This window comes from Phascolarctos cinereus, unplaced genomic scaffold (assembly GCF_003287225.1).
Source record: "Phascolarctos cinereus isolate Bilbo 61053 unplaced genomic scaffold, phaCin_HiC Scaffold_7;HRSCAF=346, whole genome shotgun sequence".
In the NCBI taxonomy this organism is placed as follows: domain Eukaryota; kingdom Metazoa; phylum Chordata; class Mammalia; order Diprotodontia; family Phascolarctidae; genus Phascolarctos; species Phascolarctos cinereus.
Genome location: NW_027556180.1, coordinates 77,557,125 through 77,577,777, shown reverse-complemented (window position 1 = coordinate 77,577,777; position 20,653 = coordinate 77,557,125). Strand labels below are relative to the sequence as shown.

The 20,653-nt window shown below is 36.9% G+C and overlaps 1 protein-coding gene across 15 annotated transcripts in view; it reads left to right on the top strand.

Annotated features, from left to right (window-relative positions):
* Positions 1-20,653, top strand: part of MAP2 (microtubule associated protein 2) — a 372,733-nt gene that overhangs the window by 151,264 nt on the left and 200,816 nt on the right. The window contains exon 1 of one of the 15 annotated variants that reach the window (XM_078147425.1): positions 8,499-8,569. The exons of the other annotated variants lie outside the window; for them this stretch is intronic. The gene's annotated coding sequence lies outside the window, so the exon portion shown is untranslated. Of the gene's footprint in view, positions 1-8,498; positions 8,570-20,653 lie in introns of those variants that run through there. 15 annotated transcript variants of the gene reach the window in all.

The window sequence follows — 20,653 nt, the reverse complement described above, 5'->3', positions numbered from 1 at the left end:
TGCATAGTATTATAGAATTTCGGAGCAGAAAGGGCTTCTTAAACTTTTTCCACCAATGGCCACTTTTCACATTTTGGCCTGTTAGCTGGCTTTGTGCCCTGAGGGCAAGTGCAGTGCAAAGTGAGCATGCTTTGTGTTCAGGAGTAAGGTTGCTGTGAAGTTGCTCTGATTCATTACATGTTTTTTGTTTTTGTTTTTGTTTTTTTTTTGGTGAGGCCACGAGGGTTAAATGACTTGCACAGGGTCACACAGCTACTAAGCATCAAGTGTCAAACTCAGGTCCTCCTGACTCCAAGGCCAGAGCTCTATGCACTGTGTCACCTAGCCACCCCTACATGTTTGATTTTTAATTAATTTTTGTTCGTTGCATATTTAGAAACCTTTTACTGTTGCCAAATTGTGACCCATATGGGGTCACAACCCACAGTTTAAGAACGGCTGATTTTTAGTCCAACCCTTCCCATTTAACAGATGAGGAAGGTAAAGAGCAAAGTGACTTGAGTGACTTGCCCAATTAGAGCCACACAGTTAGTTGGTTGTAGACATGAGTCTAGAACCCAAATGTCATGATTCCTAATCGTGGGCTCTCTTCATATTCACCAAATGGTTTAATCTATTCCTTCAAAGAAAAATCTTTTATTATGCTCACATATGCAAGGACCTACCCTAGATAATGAAAGCTACACTGATAAGTGAGAACTGGTCCCTGTCCACAAGGAGTTTACAGTTTATTAAAAGCAATAAGATAGCCACAATACATAATAAAACTCATTACATATAAAATACAAGCAGACCACGAGAATTCATTGGAAGAAGAGACCACTTGTATGGTGGAGTAAGGGAAAGCTTCATGGAAAAGATCACAATCAAGATGGTGATAAGCCACTAACTTGAACCAGTTCACTGAGAAGAATTAGGTGCTAGGTGCTTCTTATCCTCATCCTGGTAGCTCTGACAGCCCCCTGTACTGAGCAGAAGTATCTGCTGCAAAAGTATGAAAGACTCTCTGCTTCTCAGAAAGTGGCTAACTTTGTATCTCCCAATTCCTCCTCTTTCTAGGGGATCCACAGACTCATCCTGGAGGTGTGGTTGGTGCAGCTTTACCTAATCACTGAGCCTTTAGCCTACCAGAAACCCTCATTTCCTTGCTCAATTGACTGTAAATTACTGAGCCCTAGTCACAAGGTCTCAGCATAATATAAATGATTCATCTCCAGAAAGAAAGAAAGAAAGAAATGGATAGCCACACTTGAATAATACAGATAGTGTTTCATTCTTGTCATAAAATCTATAAATACAATAAAGTAATACATAATAAAATATCTACTACATTACTTTCCCCTACAGCCTCTCCCAGGCAGACCACAGGCAGTACATAGGATGCTCAGATCCCAAGATTTCCAGGAAAGATGTGATTCAATTTTTATACCACCTCATTGGCTGCTGCTGTTGTGAAATTGGCCAAAGAGTGTAGACTATACAGTGTGGTTCCCAGACTCTATATGGTGCACATTATCCAAGAGGATTAGTTATTACTAGACAAAGACTCAGGAACTCTGGTTCCAAAAATCCTGTTCATCTCCAAGCTAAACTCCTCCTTCTCTGAGGCAAAAGGGATGGACTCAGAGTCTGGCACTTTACTGATCAGTGTCGTATTAATTGTCAATTACATCTCACTGTGACTAGTTCTTCAATCATGGAGCACAGAGAATGAATTTGATGGCAAGCTCAGAAATGAAAACTTGTTGCTCTTCCATTCTAGCATCCCACAGACCTGTTTATGACACCCCCTCCCTTGCTGCCTACTTACATACCTTTCTTACCTCTGTCCTTAAGCCCTTCATTTTAGGTTTCTGTTGAGAGGTATAGCAAATCTGCTCTCAGTCTGTAAATCCTTGCCCTTGTCTGTGGTACCCTCTTTGACCTGGGCTCAAATTGTGCCTATGATACTAGTTGTATGACAGGAGGCAAATCACTTAATCTTTTGAGTCTCAGTTTCCTCATCTATAAAATGTGGTTGATAGCATCCATAGTGCTGGAGGAGGCTGGTTCTGCATCAGCCATCTAAGAGTTGATTTCTAAGAAAATTTAGTAGTAGCTACAGGCTTATTTGTGGCACATCCAAACCAGTTTCTGTCTTATGAAACATTTTCAAAGCTGCTACCAGCGTCCTCAGCCCTGTTTGGAGAGCTCCAAGTTTACTCATCTCTAATTTGTAAAAAATGAACTCTAAACTGTGCTTACTCACATATTTTGCCTAGTTCTGACTCTTGCCCTGAGAAAGTTACATGGGCCAATTTTCCTTTTTTTTTTTCCTTCCCCAGTTCTGATATTTTGGCATTCGGGTTTCATCAAATGAAAGAAGGCAAAGCTTGATTGTACCTCTTAATCCTAGAGAAGTCCCATGAATACCATTTCTGGAAAAATAACATGCATTCTCTTTTCTTTTAATTGAAGCTAATGATGGCTTGCATTTTTAAAGCTTTTTAATGTTCACAAATTTCTTTCTCCATAAGCACCCTCTGGGTTAATAAATAGTAAATATGTGATTATCTCCACTCAACATATTGGGGGGGTAATCCATTTTTAAAGAGGTTCAGTGGTGTGCCCCAGGTCACAGTGGGATTAAGTTAGCAGAGCGTTCTGGAATACAACAGCCTTTTATTGGCTCCCCCTTATTAAAGTCTTTCTTCTAGCTAATCCATCCTCCACACAGTTTGCCAAAGTGATTTTCCTAAAGCGCAGATCTTAATGATATTATTCCCTTACTCAATAACCTCAGATGGCTCCCTATTCACTCTAGGAGCAAATATTTCATCTCTACCTCATCCTTTTAAGTTGTTTATTGTTGTATATATACATACATACTTGTTAGTTCAGTAGCTCACACACACACATATATCTACATACATGAAATTTATAAATAAGTAAATATATATCTAAGAATGTATCTTTGACGAGGTGGCATGATCAAAAAAGCTGAAAGATCACTGCCCTCTTAGATGGTTTCATGAGTTGCTATGACAGAAAAGAAATACATCACCTTTTGGTGACTGATGTCCCAGTCTTTCCAACTAAGATTGTCTTTGGAATATAGACAGTTCATTGCCAGACCACAGTCAAAGCCTTTTCATTTAACATACTCTTCTTTAGTAAAAGGTCACCATTATAGCATGATGAGGCATTGGAATAGGACTTTAGCCAGAGAGATAAAAAGATTTTTATATTACTGTGGAAAAGAACAAGCAAATTTGATTTGGGTTTCATTTGCCTGAGACTGAAAAGATTATCTTCTAATGACTTTTCAGCCCATCTTCCTACTTTTTGATCAGTTTCTTAACAACAGTTTCATTTAATACATTTCTATTGTTTTTTCAGTTAAAATTAGAAGGCCCAATAAAGCACCTATCTTTAACGCCTTCCTATATGGTAACTTTTGTAGTATTCACTATGAAAAGCCCACATATTAATATATATTCCCAGTAGGAAGGAATACAATGAAATTTGCAAAGCCATGCGGAAAGAATCAAATGTTCATTTCATATGAGCTGGAAGGCTTCCACCTACCTGTTCTCTTTTAGAAAGCACTTAAGTAATTTCATTATGGGAACAATTGATAAAGTTAGACTACTTTATGTCATTTCTCATCATGATTTGCTCAGAGATTAATAGTAATCTCTATTTTGAAGTTTGGGAAACAGGTACAGAAAATTTCAATGACTTCTGCAAGGTCACATAGACTGGAAAATTCTCTGCTTACTGATTTCCTGACAGCTCCTCCTGACAGAGCTCTGACTTGTATACCGACTTTAGAATCTACAATTGAGAAAGAGGCTCTATAGAAATACTGATCAGAGAGGCATCCTTGCTCTGGGACTTATTCTAGGATATTGTATCAAGGTGATAGGAGGTTCTATTTAGAAAAACAGGAATCATTTCTTTTTTTTAATTTTTTTGGACACAATTGGGGTTAAATGACTTGCCCAGGATCATAACACCTAGTAAGCACCTGAGGCTAGATTTGAGCTCAAGTCTTCCTGACACCTGGGCCAGTGCCCTATCCACTGTGCCACCTAGCTGCTCCAAGAATTTCTTAAAAGCTTGTATTTTTGGTATTCATTCTTCAATGTCCCTCCATTGCTGACATGATGCTATGATTCTGTGAGATTGATATGCTATTTGGGGAATTCAGTAAATACCAAGCAGTTAGTAAACATTTACTATGTGTCTGCACTTTCTAGTCATTGAAAATACAAAGAATAAACAGTTCTTGCCCTCAAGGAACTTACTTTCTGAGATATAGGTTGCTAAGGTGCTATTTCTTTGAAAACTCATTTGAAGATATCAACTTATTCATCTTTCATGATTTACAATTCAAGAATCCAACCCAGCCATCTAGATTCATTAAAAAATTGGGAATGTTACTGTGAATGCATTAATTAATTAATGTATTGCATTCATGCACTCTTTCCCATGGACCATTGTCTATTTCTCATAAACTTGAGATTTAAAATAGATAAATATGGGGCATCTAGATGGCGCAGTGGAGAGAGCACTGGTCTTGAGTCAGGAAGACTTGAGTTCAAATCCTGCCTCAGACACTAGCTGTGTGATCCTGAATCATTTAACCCCCAATGGCTTCAAGAAATAAAATCAGATTAACCTGATGATGGCCATTCTTTGTAAACTCATGTAGCATCTTTTATATATTTAACTTGTTTGAGTGAGCACATCCCTCTTTCTAAAATACATTTTACATACATACACATATACATCTCAAATTAAATTTCGTTCTGCTTTGAGAATTTGGGGGAGAATGTCATCACATTCCTTGAGAGAAACCGGGATTATCACAAAAATAGGGTTTGAAGTGACAATTCTGCCTTGATAGTTTTTTTTTTCTGAGCCAGCATTTAGAGAGGCCAGAGCTCTAGACCAGGAGTCAATATATTCAAATTCTAGGTCTGGCTCTCCTGGCTGTGTAGCCAATGGTCTAGTCACTTGAGTTTTCTGTTTCATTTATCTCAACTATAAAATGAAAGGTTTGAATTAGATGATCTACACAACTCCTTTAGGTTCCAAAATTCTGTCATTTACTTTGTAATCTATATTATCTATGATAAGGAACAATCATCTTGACAATTCAGTAGGTCTCTATTGTTATTGATGTGAGTTCTGTATCACAACCCATCCATGACTTTTAATTCAATTCCACCCTTGCATCTCCCCTCCCATAAATCTTCTAAAAGGTTCTATTTAACTTACTGAAGACAGTGGGACAATACCACCTCTTTATCTGTTTGTTGCCCTTTACTTTGTTTCATAACTGGCCCATGTCCATATCTAGATATATTTATCCTATACATTACTTTTTGATACTTCTCCTGTACAAGTTTTTCATTAGAAATATGCTACAATCTATACACGTCTTCTCTATCTCTCTCTATTGTGCTCTGAGTGACTTACATTTGGAAGACTAGAATTCTGTTCTTTGTGACCATATAGGGATAAGATTGGATCCATTAAACATGGTGGAATTTCCCAGGTTCAGTTCAACCTATTCTTATATTATGAGGACTAGTATTAATAAAGCACTTTAAAGTATAATAATAATAATAATAATTCATTTGAACTTTGAAACTAGTCTGGGATGTAAGTAGCATTGCTAGTATTATCCACATTTTACAAATAGAGAAACTAAAGCAAAGGCTAAGCCACTTGCCTATGGTCCTACCCACCACAACTGAGTTAGAGGAAGAATTTGAATTCAGGTGTCCCTGGTTATAAATAAAGCACTCTATCTATTATGCCATGCTCTCAGTCCAATTAATTTTTATGTGTTGTGTCTGTTTATACATACACAAACACACAGACATGCAGATACACACACGCTGAACTGTAGTCTTGACAGTAGGTGTGCATCTACTTAGATTTTCACACGTGGATGATTAGGGCAAATTCTTGCAGATAATTATAAATCTCATGTACAAGGCTTCACAGTATTCTAGAGCTCAGTGCAATCATCACATAGTCATCCACAGACTGGAGCTTCTATAAACCCCTGCCACCTATGTAGCTCATACCACTCCCTATTTTATGCTTTGATTGAGATTTCTAATCACCGTGTCATCAAATTCATCTCTGTTGTATTTTTCAAAATATCTTTTATGATTTTAACATAGGCATGGGAAACATTTTATGGAAGAAGAGCTTTTAAGGTGTCATTTTGCACTATGGAATTAATTTTTTTAAGTCAGCAAACAGTGGGATCTTGCATTCTCTTCACCTATCAGTCAGTTCTGTGACTATAAAGATGTAATGCTATAGACTATAATTGAAAATCCTGCCTCCTCCTATCTAATAACTTTATAAAGAACCTCTTTGACATGTATATAGATTGTTTTACAAGGATTTTTGTGGAGATTATAAAGAAGACATATGGCTGCTAGCTATTTATATATTTTTGATAACCATCTCTTTTTCCCTGTGGTAATGCCTTTGGTATCCTCTCTTCTTTCAGGTATCTTCAATCACAACATCTCATTCCCCTCAAAATCATGCTGCCTCTGCATGACCCACTTGTCTACTCAAGTTCATTTTCCCATCTTTGGTACTATTTCTGTTTCCTCATATAATCCATCAGGTTCTGTAATGTTAGAGTCCAAATGTGGTAGCTTCACTTGTCACATTGATGGGGAAAATAGTTTGTTACAGAAATCTTGGAAGACATTTTTTTTTCTCTTCCATATCTTATCTATTTGTCATTTTTCTTCCAGTTTCATCCTTAGATGCCCTCAGGATGAAATGACTTTACTGGGTTCTCATTCTTGCCAAGCTTTCTGTAAATTTATTTTTCTCACCCTTGATTCTTAAAGTTTTATGAGATGCTGCTGGTCATTAGCTTCCACTCTCTTCTCCTATATGATTTTTTACTTGAATTTATATTCTATCCTAGTGTATGGCCGTTACCTGTTATATCTCTCTCCTTGACAAGAAGACAAAGCATTTGATAGCTGAGGTAGTTTCTGGGTCCTTTGTAAGGGACCTAAACAATTAGTCTGTGTTTTTAAACCATAGGAAAGAAACTGATCAAAAATAAGGAAAATGAGAAAAACAAACTGAAAAGTCACTAGAGGTAAGCTTTTCATCTCAGACAAATATAACTCAAATAAAATCTGTCTGTTATTTCCTAGAGTAATAAAAAAAAATTTCACTTCTCCTGCTAAATTCCTGCTCCAGTATCTCATCATACTATAAAACTAACCCTTTATTCCAGAAGGCTATGCTGGGTGAAAAGGGTTTGATTGTGGCCTGGAAATGAACTAGCTATGTATAATTCAAGAACTAGTTGGCAAGGTTTATCAGCATATACTCCATTCCTACTTGCTAAGGAAGTTTAACCAATTAGGTATTTATTTGGGTAAATCATAGTATCATCTTTCAAAAACCTCTAAGGGAGTCCATGGGCTATTAGGCAGTCATACTATGCATAAATTTGTTTAGTCATGTTGCAGAGGCAGCACAGTATGTAAGAAAAGGCACTGAATGGATATAGCTATAGAGAGAGGTAGATAGATAGATAGATAGATAGATAGATAGATAGAGATAGATAGATAGATAGATGGAGAGTTAGAGCTATATAGATATCTATCTATATCTGTCTTTGAATCCTACTTCTGGAGCTTGAAAGTTGCATGACCATGAGCAAGCCATTTAATGTCTCTGAGCCTTAGAATGTGGGCTCCTTGAAAGCAAGGATTCAGATTTTTTTCTTTGTCCACCCAGTGCTCAGCCCTGGACTTTAGTAGAAGCATGATGACAGCTTTTCCAATTGAAATTCACAAAATGGCAGTCTCTCTAGTACTTACCTCAACATGATTTATTTTTAAGTATAAAATGAGATCATCTATAGAAAGCACTTTGAAAACTTTAAATCACCACAAAATATGTTATTATTTTTGTTTTGATCTAGTGGTGATGTCTGAACTAAAAGTATAGGACATTTGATTCAGGAAGCAAGTGGGGTAGATGATTTTGGAGCATGGGCCACTTTGTGGGCTAAGCAAGCCCTGGGTGGCTATGTGAGGGCAATGCTGGGAAACTGGGGCTCTGAGAAGAAGGTACTCAGAATTTGGAGAGAGGTATAAAAAGGGAAATGTGAGGATGCCAGAAACAAAATTTACTAATCCTAATATTTTTGTCAAAGGCTTCACCTACAAAAGAGGAGGAAATTTATTTTTTCTCTCCCTTCATTAGTCCTGGACATAGAGCTCAGATTAATACTATTAACAGGTTCGATCTACTACATTATAGATTGAACAGGCCTTTGTGGGCTAGCCTGGATATATACTTTAACTTTAATTTCTAAGAACACCTGTGATTTCATTAGATGGTTTCATGAATGTCCTTGCTACCCCATCCTCCCCACCCAAGTCATTATCTAATAGCCATCCTGCTGATCATGGATCTCTAAACTTAGCTACATTAGTCTTTGAATTGCAGGTACACAAAGCTTGGAACCTTTACTTGAAACTGTTCTCTCCTGATAGAATATGACAGAACCAGCAAGGTAATCACCATTTATGATTTTTCTATTATAAAATATAAAATTTCTGTGTTTAAATGTACTCAGTTCTACTAAGAAATGGATTTGTGAAACACAACTAATTTGCATCTTGGGGACTGGCTGAGTTTTACATCTAATCACTTGGAGCTCAACTCAAGGCCAAGTTCTATATACATAAGCCATATAGTTTCTCTAATGTGGCCAACTGAACCAGATTGGACCCACTGGATTAGGCTTTCACTTTCCTAAAAAATGTTTTCTGGTTGTGTGGAAATAAAAGAGAGAGAGAGAGAGAGAGAGAGAGAGAGAGAGAGAGAGAGAGAGAGAGAGAGAGAGAGAATTAGAGAACAGAATAACTGTTCTCAAGCTTTCTTTCTCCCATTGTTAGGGACTCTCCTCCTTTATCTCAAGAAGCCAATAACCCCAGAAGCCAGTTGAGCACACACAAAAATCTAGAATTATCTAAATTGTTCAAACAAACAAACACGGCATCTCACACGAACCAAAATAGAAAAGAAGATGTTTCAGCCAGGGGAAACTGGCACAATAATATTGTTGTGTAGACAGATATTGCCAATTTTCTAGCCCATTAAACAATGCTTGAAGTAGTAAGTGATTGCAGTTAATTCAAATATTTATCATAATACTCAAGATGGCTTATTCACTCAATGTCATTATTAAAACAATATTGCTATTACATAGAAAGATGCCATCTGCATACAGAGAAATAACTAATAACTAAACATTTGTACACAATAACTTTACATATATATCTGTGTCCAATGGTAGCAATCTTTAGAGTGGCTACTCTAGAGGAGTAGGGAAGGAAGTAGGGGAGGAAGGAAGGAAAAAAGGGAAAAAAATAAATTTACATGACAACTTTATTATGTATTTAAAAAGAATAGCAAGTTGTATATAAAAAAAGATTTACAGTTTCAAGTCGATCATATTTTTATTATATTATGGAAGTTCTTGTTTTATTCCATAAATTAAAAATAAAATAAATAAATGTGAAAAAGAAAGTGATTGCAGAGCAGTCAGTTGTAATATTTGCATTATTATAAATTATAATAATATACAATTATTATAAAATAATTACCCAATATAATCAAACAAGTAGGAAAATTAACTCAGTCCTTGCCATTTTAAGAGAAATACTGTTAGCAATTTTAAATGTAGATTGTACATCTAGAATAGATAACTTGATGGGTCCAAAGAAGAGGATGCTGATCTTTGTATTCAGGCTAGACCAGTTTGTGAACTGTATATCTTTTAAATTATTTAGTTTCCTGAAAGAACCAGTCCTTTCTCTTGAGCTTTTAAAAAATTATGTGAATCTAATGTAGACAGTAACACCTGATAAGCTTTTAAAAATCTGTGATCTCATATTGTCTAGGTCACATTGTATTCAGTAAAATACAGGTTGGGGACAGCCAAGGCCTTGGGTTATAAGGTTTCTAGCCCCACCTAATTCAAAGGTATACTATACTATCAAGATGTGTCACCTCCTCCTTTGCTACTAAGTTATGAAGGCCTTGGCTGGACTAGGAAGACTTAGAGCAGATCCAATAGCCCACGAGTCCTACTTAGAACAAGTCTCCTGGATCTGTATTTTAAGGCAAGCTAACACTGAAACCAACCCATGATTGGTGGGTGACCCAGGGATGCTTAGGGACCAGAAAGGACAGCTGAAGACTGCTCTTCTAGATTCTAAAGCTTAATTTTTTATTTTAGAACTTAGAGCTGGGAAGGAACACAAAGATAATTTGATCCAACTCTTGAAGAGATGAGAAGACCAAGGTTTTAAGAGTGAGAAAATGTATTCATGTTTTAGCCAGCTAAACTCCCTTTCTGTTAATGGCACCACCATCCTCCCACTACCCTGGTTCATAACCTTGAAGTCATCTTGGGTTTTCCCTTTCTCTTGCCACACATCTACTGATTTACTTGGCATTAGTGCTTTCATGTTATCTCTCCTATTCACTTCTGTCCACTCTCACTGCATCCATCTGACCTACCTCAGGCCCTTATATTATCTCATGTAAACTGCAGCAATAGCCTCCTGACTGGTTTTCCTCCATTTTCTTCTCTAATATCTATTTTCTGCCCATATAACTTTAATGCATTGCTCTGAGCACATCAGTTCTCTACTCAGAACCTTTCAGTGACATCCCATTGCCTCCTGAATAAAATATTAACTCCTATGCTAGCATTCAAAGCCTTCTATAATCTGGTGCCCACTGATACATCCAACCCAAATTACTCCCCTTTACATACTCTATATTTTATCCAAGCAGGACAGATCTCTGCCTTGCCCTCATTCTTTACCTTCCCTTTCTTGTCTCTGAAGCTTTGTTCATATCTCATGTTTGTAATGAACTTCTTCTCTTCCATTTGTGCAGTCCAGTCTTACTTTTTTTTTTTTGGGTGAAGCAATTGAGGTTAAATGACTTGCCCAGAGTCACACAGCCACTGAGTGTTATGTGTCTGAGGCCAGATTTGAACTCGGGTCCTCCTGACTCCAGGGCCAGTGCTCTATCCACTAGGCCACCTAGTTGCCCCTCAATCTTACTTTCAAGGTTCAACTCAAATCCCACCTTCTCAATGAAGCCTTTTATAACTTGCACAGATGAAAATGATCTCTCTTTCCTCAAATTTCTTAGAAGACTTTGTCTAGGCCTATTTTTTTAATGTCATGAAACTCTTTGGTAGTTTGGTGAAGCCCTTCTCAGAATAATGGAAAATACATATAATTACAAAGAGAGCCAATTATATTGAAATAAAGTCAAAATATTTTTTAAATAAAAGCTCATTGGCCCCTGTCAAAAACCCCGGACCATACTTATTACCTTGTTCCTTGAATCCTAGTTTTTTGTGTGCACAATTTCTTCTTTCTTCCCCTGGTTAGATATTTTTTTTGCCCTTCAAGGCAAGAATTGTGATTTGTCAATTTTTGTATCCTTGGCAACTGGAAAAGTGCCTTGCATACAGTGGACAATAAATGTTTATTGGATTGAATGGAAATGTCTAAACAAAATAATGATGAAATATAAATGTTCATGTTTTTCTCATGGTTTTTTGCCTTTCATTTAAAAAGTCCTGAATTAACTATTATTTTCTTAGCTTTCCAAATTTGATTTTTTAAATTAAAACTACTGCCTACATAAGCATTAAAGGTATATGGAGGGAGGAGTGTGACTTTCCCCTTTGAATTATGAAGCCTAAAAAGAGCTAACAAAGGTTTGGCCTGGTGGTCCACTCATGAAATTGCCTTCTGGGACTGCTTCCATTGATAGGATTCTAGGTCAGCCCTTAGTTTCATCTTATGAGCCACACTGTATCATTAATGAATGTCAGATAATGTCCAGATGTCCCTAACATAGCCACACAAGAGGCAATAGTGGGGTCTGGTAGATTGGGCACAGGATAAGAGTCAGTATACACTGTATGAGACAAAAAAAAGTGATGAAATCTGGTTACTTATTAAGTAGAAGGGAGGAAAATAAATAGCCCAGATGTCCAGGAAGCAGCAACTTTTCCTTTTACCCTTGCCAAGGCAATTTTATCAGATTGTGATGGCCTAGAAAGACTGGGGAGGGGGGACACACACATAGACCCAGTGGTTTCATAAGCCTTCTTTTCATAGTAAGTTAAATTGGTGAAGCAAAAGAAAAAAATCCATGGGATGTTTCTTCCGTTGGAATTGCCCTTTGCCTTTTTGTTTGTGGTTTTTCTTTGTTTGTAGCAAACCCAGATGATGGAATGATGAATACCCAGTGTATGGGTGGTTTTAGCAATGTTTCATATAAGTTTCTTTAAGAATTCCTCATTCTCTGACTCTAAAAGTGGTGGACAACTTCTATAAATGATTTATAACAACCTGGAAAAACATCAAACACACTAAGAAATGCAAGGAAGTGCTTTTAAATAAGTTTTATCAATGCCTTTTGTTTTTTATAACAGTCATTTCAAGATACTTCCTTCTCTTCTAGGCACTTCCTCCCCTCCCCCTGCCACGTGAGAATTGAAACCTCCTTTGTAACAATGAAAAACTCCCTAAGCAGAACTAATTGATACAGTTATGGCATCTGACAATGTATATACCATTCTGTCCCACAGGTGCTCACCTCTCTGCTGAATAGTGAGAGTTATATTTTATCATCTGCTTTCTAGGGCTCAGATTTATTATTACAGTTACTCAACTTTCAGCTTTCTTTTTTCATTTGTATTGTTATAATATGATTATAATAATGTTTTAATTATAGTATTATAATATATACATATCATCTATATTGATCTTCTAATTCTGCATATTTATATTTCATTATGCATCACTTCATACAATTTTTTTCTGTGTTTCTCTCTGGGAGTCATTACCAGAATTCTCTCGGCAGACCAGAAAATTACTACCTAGTAGCTGTATCCTCAGGATTTTGTTTTGAGGTACTATTGATCTGGGGAAGCCACTGCACTTGGTCAATATAAATACAAAAATTGATATAAATTTATATTAATTCAATTAAATAGAAATGAGTAGAAAAAAGCAGCCATTCCTGCCAGCCTCTACTAAAGCCACCCATGGTACAGTGCAGGAGGCACATAAATCAATATTGAGACCATTTAATAATTTATAATTGATTTTTCAAGTTCTTGGCTCAAACAGATTTAATTCCTCTATTTGGGAAAAAGATGACCTTCTTTACTTCACAAAGCCTGCCAGAAAATGAGGAGAAAATAAAGGTTTCTAGAAGAAGCAAAGAAGCAAAACTATTCTAAAAAATAGTTTCTCAAGTACAAATCTTAGGAGAATATTCATGTGAAACTAAAGGCTCCATTATGGCATTCATGATGTGAAAATCCAAGTACACATCCTGAGTGCATTCTTTTCTCTCCCCTTCTTTGTGATTTAAAGGAATAAACTTATCTTTTTTTGAATGGAGGAAGTAAAACAAAGGAGTCCTTGTACAATACCACCCATATCTATATCTACATCTGCATCTATATCTAGAAAGAGGGTCAGTGAGAGGAGGAGAAGAGGAGAAGGCCATGAAGAGAAGAGATCTTCATCTACTCACTTTACTCTTGGAGTATAGTACAGTTTTTGAGAGTTAGGGGATATGTATCCTTAAAAAACCAGGCTAACCTTATTACTATTGATTATGTAATATACAAACTTTTGAATAATTGAAAAAACTAGGTTAATAAGTTATGTCAAGTGGTTATAGCATATGGCATCACCACCTAGAGGCATTAGAATATTCTTGTGGAGAAGTGAAAGAGAATGATCATTATTAAATGCCTACTGTGTTTCAGGCAATTGTACTAAATACTTTACAAATATTATTTGCTTTGATTTGATCTAACTTATGCAAAACTGATTTTTTTTGCCCTCAAATTGCTGAACTGTAGGCCCGATATGCTCCAATCCATGCTAGTTTGCACCTTGTAAGCCTGGTCATTTTTTGTATTTATGGGGATCCGGGACAACCTCAGGAATTCTAGCTTTCCTTCTCCTTTTTTCAGGGATATTAAAATGCAGTGAGACCTATTAGATAAACCCCCCCCAAAAAAAAAGGAGCATCAAAATACAACCTATGATTAGGAAGGAGTTCTTAAATTATCTTTGAAACGTAGTGCATTTTTTGGGTCAGTTTCCATTCAGACAAACAATGGTTCTTAGGCTGCTTTGGAATCAATCTGTTTTCTAGAGATCTAGCTAACCTATATATGGAGGCTCGTTAATTTCTTTAGTATACTTTTCCCAAACTATACTATTAGATTAGTTGGTAATTAGTTAGTAAAACAGAATCAGCGAAGGTATTATTAGAGGGATGGTTACTAAATATCTAGAAAAGGAAGTGGTGATCACAAAGGGCTAGCTTGGCTTCACCAGCAACAGATCATGCCAGACTAAATAATTTTCTTTTTTGGGCTGCCAAAATAGTCAATTGGGAGAATTATGTAGACATAGTTTACATACATTTTACCAATGTACTCGATCAAGTGTCTTGTGCTGGTCTTGTAGAATGAATGGAGTAATGATGGTTAGATAGTAGTCTAGTTAGGGGGATTCAGAACTGTTTGCATGGACTGACCCAAAGAGAAGTCATTAATATTCTGATGTCAAATTGGAAGGACTAGGATTTCTATAGTGTAGTACCAAAATAATGAAGATAGACAAGAGATCTTTTCCCAGTGCTATAGAGACAACTCAAGTAAGTCCAACTGACAGTGATTAATAGCATTGTACTAAACATGAAGTGCCACATGTTATTCCTTTCCTGAAATGTTCACATTTGAAGATTTATTTCTTTTCATGATGGACCTGGAATTCAGAGCCCAAATGCCGCCTTTGGATCATTTAACCAGTTTTCACAGTTGTCTCTGAAAGGATTATCCAAAATGAGTAGGCTTCCTTCGAGTAACCAAGCATTTTTTTTTCAAACCAGAGCAGCAAGAGAAATGAAATACTTTTTGTTTGCCTCTCTTACTATTTCCCTACTCAGACTCTTTCTGCCTCTTGTGACACTTCAGACCGCAAATATATTGTGGGTGATATTCTCTCTTTCCAAGATAAGCCTCATGTAGGGTACATTTAATTTATGCTATTAATGATATGGAACTGGACTGATTTACGTATCATCAGTACACATTAGACTTAAGGAGAGGGGCCAGCTATCTGAATTTAAAAATGTCTCTGTCAAGCACTGGCTGTATGTTAACCAAGTTAGAAAGTAATGTTGATTGCAGGTGGTGGGTGAATACTGATGCCTCAATGATTTATAAAGCAGCATTGGAGGGCAAATGAAATTTAAGATTTGTTTAGAACAATGTCCCTGTTTAAAACTACTCTTGTTTGCACCCAGCTGGACATTCAGCGATGCCAATGACTGAATGAGATCTTTCAAGTGCCTCAGCCTGCCTCACCTGTCAGACTAATTCTCTGGTTTTTATAAATGAAAGTCTGTTTCTTTCTCCAAAACTCTTGCTCCCCTTGCCCCCCCCCTCTTTTCCCATCACTCATTCAGGGTCTGAACCATCTCAGTATTACAGCCGTAGGTATTTTATGATTTTTTTTTTTACCAACTGGTACATAGTGAATCCTGGGGCTACTGCACAATAGCTTTCTCCTCTATTACCTTACTTTCTTTGCAAGGCCTTTCTTTGGCCTCCCAGACATCCAAGTTGAGATTGTCTGCTTCATTGTTCTGGGACCTTCCTAAATGTCACAAATCTCTGTTTTCTAAGATTTCATTTTCAACCTTGCCTTGTATAGGCCTTCATTTTCCTTCCCTGATAGCCCCAAGGTCCAGTAACTAATCAATCCACAAGTATTTACTTAGCGCTTGGTAAATGTCTAGCAAAACTGCAGGGATATAAAGGAATTTTAAGAATTAGTTCTTGTCTTCAAGGAACTGACAGACCATTTGGGGAGATATGACCCACACATCAGAAAGAAGACTCAATCAAACAAGAAGTACTTATGAAGCTCCCACGGTGTGTCAATGACTGTGCTAGGCACTGGGGATAGAGATATAAAAGTGAATTAGTTCCTGCCCTGAAGGAGATTTTATTCTACCATTAGAAGGCAATAAATAACTTATTTGAAAACCATTCCATATTTTGTTCTAAAATGGCAAATATCCATTGATTTTCTTGCAGAATTATAATGCCCAACATTCATAGAGCTCTTTAAGCTTTTCAGATCAGTTTATAACACCATTTGAACCTCATAGTAACTGTCATATAAGCACTCTAGGTATCATGATGCCTATCTTATAGATAAGGAAATTAAGGCTCCAAATGGCTGAATGATTTATTCTTTATACAATTGGTAAGCACTGGAGGCAGAATTTAAACTCAGGTATCTCCAGACTCCAAGCCCAGCTCTTTTTGCACTATGCCATCATGTCAGAAGGTGCATATAAACTGTGTAATTCTTTATTTCCCCATAGATTCATACTTGTTTTCTTTCTTCCTGGTGTTTGCCACCTTAAAATAAAAGGATTCTATACATTGTGCAGAAATTACTATTTATTCTCTCCCCTTCCCAGGTTAGCACCCACAAAAAATGATAATACTAATTACTTAGTGCCTCATTGGTAAAACCACTCTATAAGACACCAAAGTAACTTAAAAAGAAGTAAGCACTTGCATAATTTTTAAATCATGATTTTGAGGTGGGAAAGAAATTATCTTGAATAATTGGCCTACTCCCACCCAAGCCAGACCACTGCCCTTCATCCTTGACCATACCCTCTTTCCTAAAAGAATAAAAGGGAGGAAAAGGGGATTGTTAGAAAAAGAGAGGAAAATAGTGGGGGGGAGGGAAGGCAAAGAGGGATGAACAGGAATGGATAGGAACAGTGTAATGGTAGTATATTTAGAGCTGTTGGAAGATGGGCAATAGTCCCCTCCCTTTCTCTCTACCCACTTCAGGTCCTTTCATAGCCTGATAAGCACTTTAGTGCACTGATGGGAAAACTGAATGTTGGTGTGTAAGAAGTTAAGTGTTAGGCACTCAGCTTAAGGGCATTTCTTTCATAGGCAGTTTAGATCCAATGCCTTAATTCAGTTTCCCCAACTAACAATAACTGACATGTGTAGATTGCTTTAAGATTTACAAAGTGGCTCACATACATGATCTCATTTGGTCCTAATTTGGCCATGGAACTGATTTGGCTGTGGAACAGTTGGGGCTTGAAATATGTTGATGGAATCAGTCAGTGTTGCTAAGAGAGTGTGTGGAAGGATGGGAGTGAGCAAGGCCCGGAGATGGAAACTGATTACCTGATAGTCATTCCCCTGGGGATCCAAGTAAAAGGGAGGGGGATCTTGGGGATGTAAATGTTAGTTATTCAGCTATAGTAACTTAGTTTTTCATGGACATGCATTCTCCATTTCAGGGAATTAATGGAGGACAGAGTATTTACTGTCAAATTGGTTAATAATAACTCATGTTCATATATATAAGTATGTACAATATACATACACATATATGTATATATAATATACATATATATAATATACACATACATATATAATATACATACATACATATATGTATAATATACATATATATATATATCACTTTTAGCTTTACAAGACACTCTCTTCATAATACTCCCCCCACCCACTTTTGAGGTAGTTAGTGAAAGTTACTATCAAACCTGTAGCTGGGATAGTTAGCTAGTGGAAATTGTCCCCAAGAACCAAAAGAGAATGCTGATAGTACTTACAATAGTTCAACAACATAGGCAGCTGAGTTAAACACCTACTCAAAAATCCAATACAATGTGACAAACATTTATTAGGTGCCTATTTTCTTGAAGAATAATTAGTTAAAATAAAGCTCCAGTCTCTTCCTCCTTCCAGTATCAGCCTCTCTCTAGTGGCTCGAGTTTAGATAAATTCCTCCCCAGCATCATCCTTATTCTGCATTATCCCCTGAAGCAAAAATGTCTAGTTACATCTCTCTTGGAATATTATTATCTCCTCCTTTCACAGATGAGGAAACTGAGGCTCAGCATAATGAAATGACTTGTTCAAAGTTGCGTAGCTAGGAAATAACAGAGCTTGGATTTCAATCCTGGTCTCCTGATCTCAAATGTAGCACTACACTGCTTCTCATTAAAACATCAGAATAGAGGATTTGATTGGGACCAGGTATGTTAAACATAAGGAATGAAACACGCAAGGAACTTGTAGTTAGAATTTCTTTGAAAAGGCTCCAGAATGTGTGCAGCAGCAGGAGCAATTAGATGATTTCGACTGCTCCTTCTAGCGCTGCAGTTTAGAGAAAGTGATGACAATTAAGAAGACCAAGGTTTCAAACTTAGTTAAAGTAACCTTCAGAACTTAGAAGGCAATATACAACGTGGGGAGAGAGATTAGAGAGGCTTGTTTCCCAAACAGCTGGGTCCTTAATTTTCAGTCATGAAAAATGATAGGTTCTGTTCAGGAAAGAGCTAACCAGTAGTTAGAATAAATGTGCCTTTATACACTGAGCTTTTTCTCTCTCTTCCTCAACTTTATGAAAGGCCGGATTGACTAGAATCTCTCCACTTTTAGTCAATATAAATAAATCAGTGGGTATCAGGAGAGTCTAGGGCACTAAGCCCAAATTTTGCAATCAGAAATTCAGATCTCTATGCCTGACTCTTCCATTGACCCCCTGAATAGATTATTTAAACTCTGTTGCAGCTTCCTTTCCTAGAAAAATAGCACTACTCTTACTTTATTGCCTACTATACATTTATTTGTTGCTGTCTACTCTTTTGCTACTAAAGTTGATACAACACTGAGGGGGGCAAAAACCCCAATTGTGAGGATGTAGGGATGGATAGTCAAAACTAAACCTGAGCTAATCATTTGAATGCGGTGAGGAATATCTTGTTAATTGTAGAAAGCATTTTTCCTCAAAATAATTTTTCAGACAGTTGACTTAAGGTCAGAACAGCCCTATGAGAGCTACCAGGACATGGAATCATCAACTTTCAGAGTTGGAAGGAATCTCAGTCATCATGGAGTTCAAATCATGCCTGAAAAAAGAATCCTCCCAATGACATACTAACAACTGTTGTTTAAAGATCTCCAATGAGATTGCACTCCCTCCCTCCCATTCCACTTCTGGAGATCTCTGACCTTTAGGAAGCTTTTCCTTCCATTAAACCTAAATGTTCTTCTTTATGACTTTCATCCATGGTTCTTTGGTATACACTCTTAGACAAGAAGAGCAAGTCCAAACCCTCTTCCCTGAGATAGGCTTTTAAATACATGAAGACAGTTGTGACTATTCTTCTCTCCACCTCTGACCCTACTTCCCACACTTCTGATCCCCATTCTCCTCTTCTCTAAGTTAAATATCCCCAGCTCCTCTTCAGCTAATTCCTATTTATCATGAACCCAATACCTTTAGCTAGGCTGGTTGCCTGCCCTCTGGAAGATCACTTCTCAGCTTATCAATGCCCTTCCTAAAATGTGGAGAAGAAAGAGATTAGTAGAAAGTCTTAAATTTCAACACTTCCAGCACTAATCAAAATCTGAAAGTTCAGTTTACTATGTTATATACTTGTGCTCATGCTTATCGAAACATGATTATTCTTTTTCTCTCTTGCCTACAAAAAGCCCCTGCATGTCAAAGAATAAACAAACACACATATTTGTGCATGTGTACCTCTTCATGTATACATATTTATGCAAATGTACACATATTTATCTGTGTATGTCTGCATGTGCATATGTTAATATGTGTATATATATGTGCTTAGTTATATATGTTTGTGTGCAATTTGAATACAATTACCAAGTGATACTCCATTTTCATAGTCTTCTATGTCAACTGTGCAAAACTGACTTTAATCTGGCAAAATCATTACCCATTGGCTGCCATTTATGGATGATGATGATGGTGATAACAGCAAAATGTCTTTAATACCCTTGCCTCCCTCATACTTAGCCTGTTGACTTTCTACCTCTCCTTCCAAGCCCAATTTAAAAATCACTTCAGTCAGGCACTCTTTTAGTGATCTCACTAGTCAAAAATGACCTTACACACACTTTGCTTCTGCTTTTGTGTAGGCATCATATCTACCTACTAAAATGTAAGCCTCATAGGGCAGGAACCATCTCTTATCTCCCCCCCACCACCTTGTATAGTGAAATCTTTACATATAGTTGAAGGATGATTACAAATTGAACTAAATGAAAAAAAAATGGTTCTTAATGTAAGGAAACGAGAGCTGGGTTTGGACATCTAGAGGTCATGTAGATTGGTTAATTGGAATGGCAGCTGTTTCAGAAACATCTGCATTACCCAAGATACCTTGATTGTTTAAAAAATGCTTGGAATAATAGACTTTGATCAGAGCAAGAGAATAGGATAAGGCTTTGGACCCCAGAGGCCAGAGGTTCCTTGACAAGTACAGACTCTATAGTTATACTTTGAGAGTACCTATTTTGGTATGACAGAACTTTACAAGTTACAAATAAAAATCACAGAGAAAATAAAATTTGTCAACATGTTCACATTGTTTGACTGCATCACCAAAAACTTTATTAAGCATTCAGCAGTTCATCAAATACTAT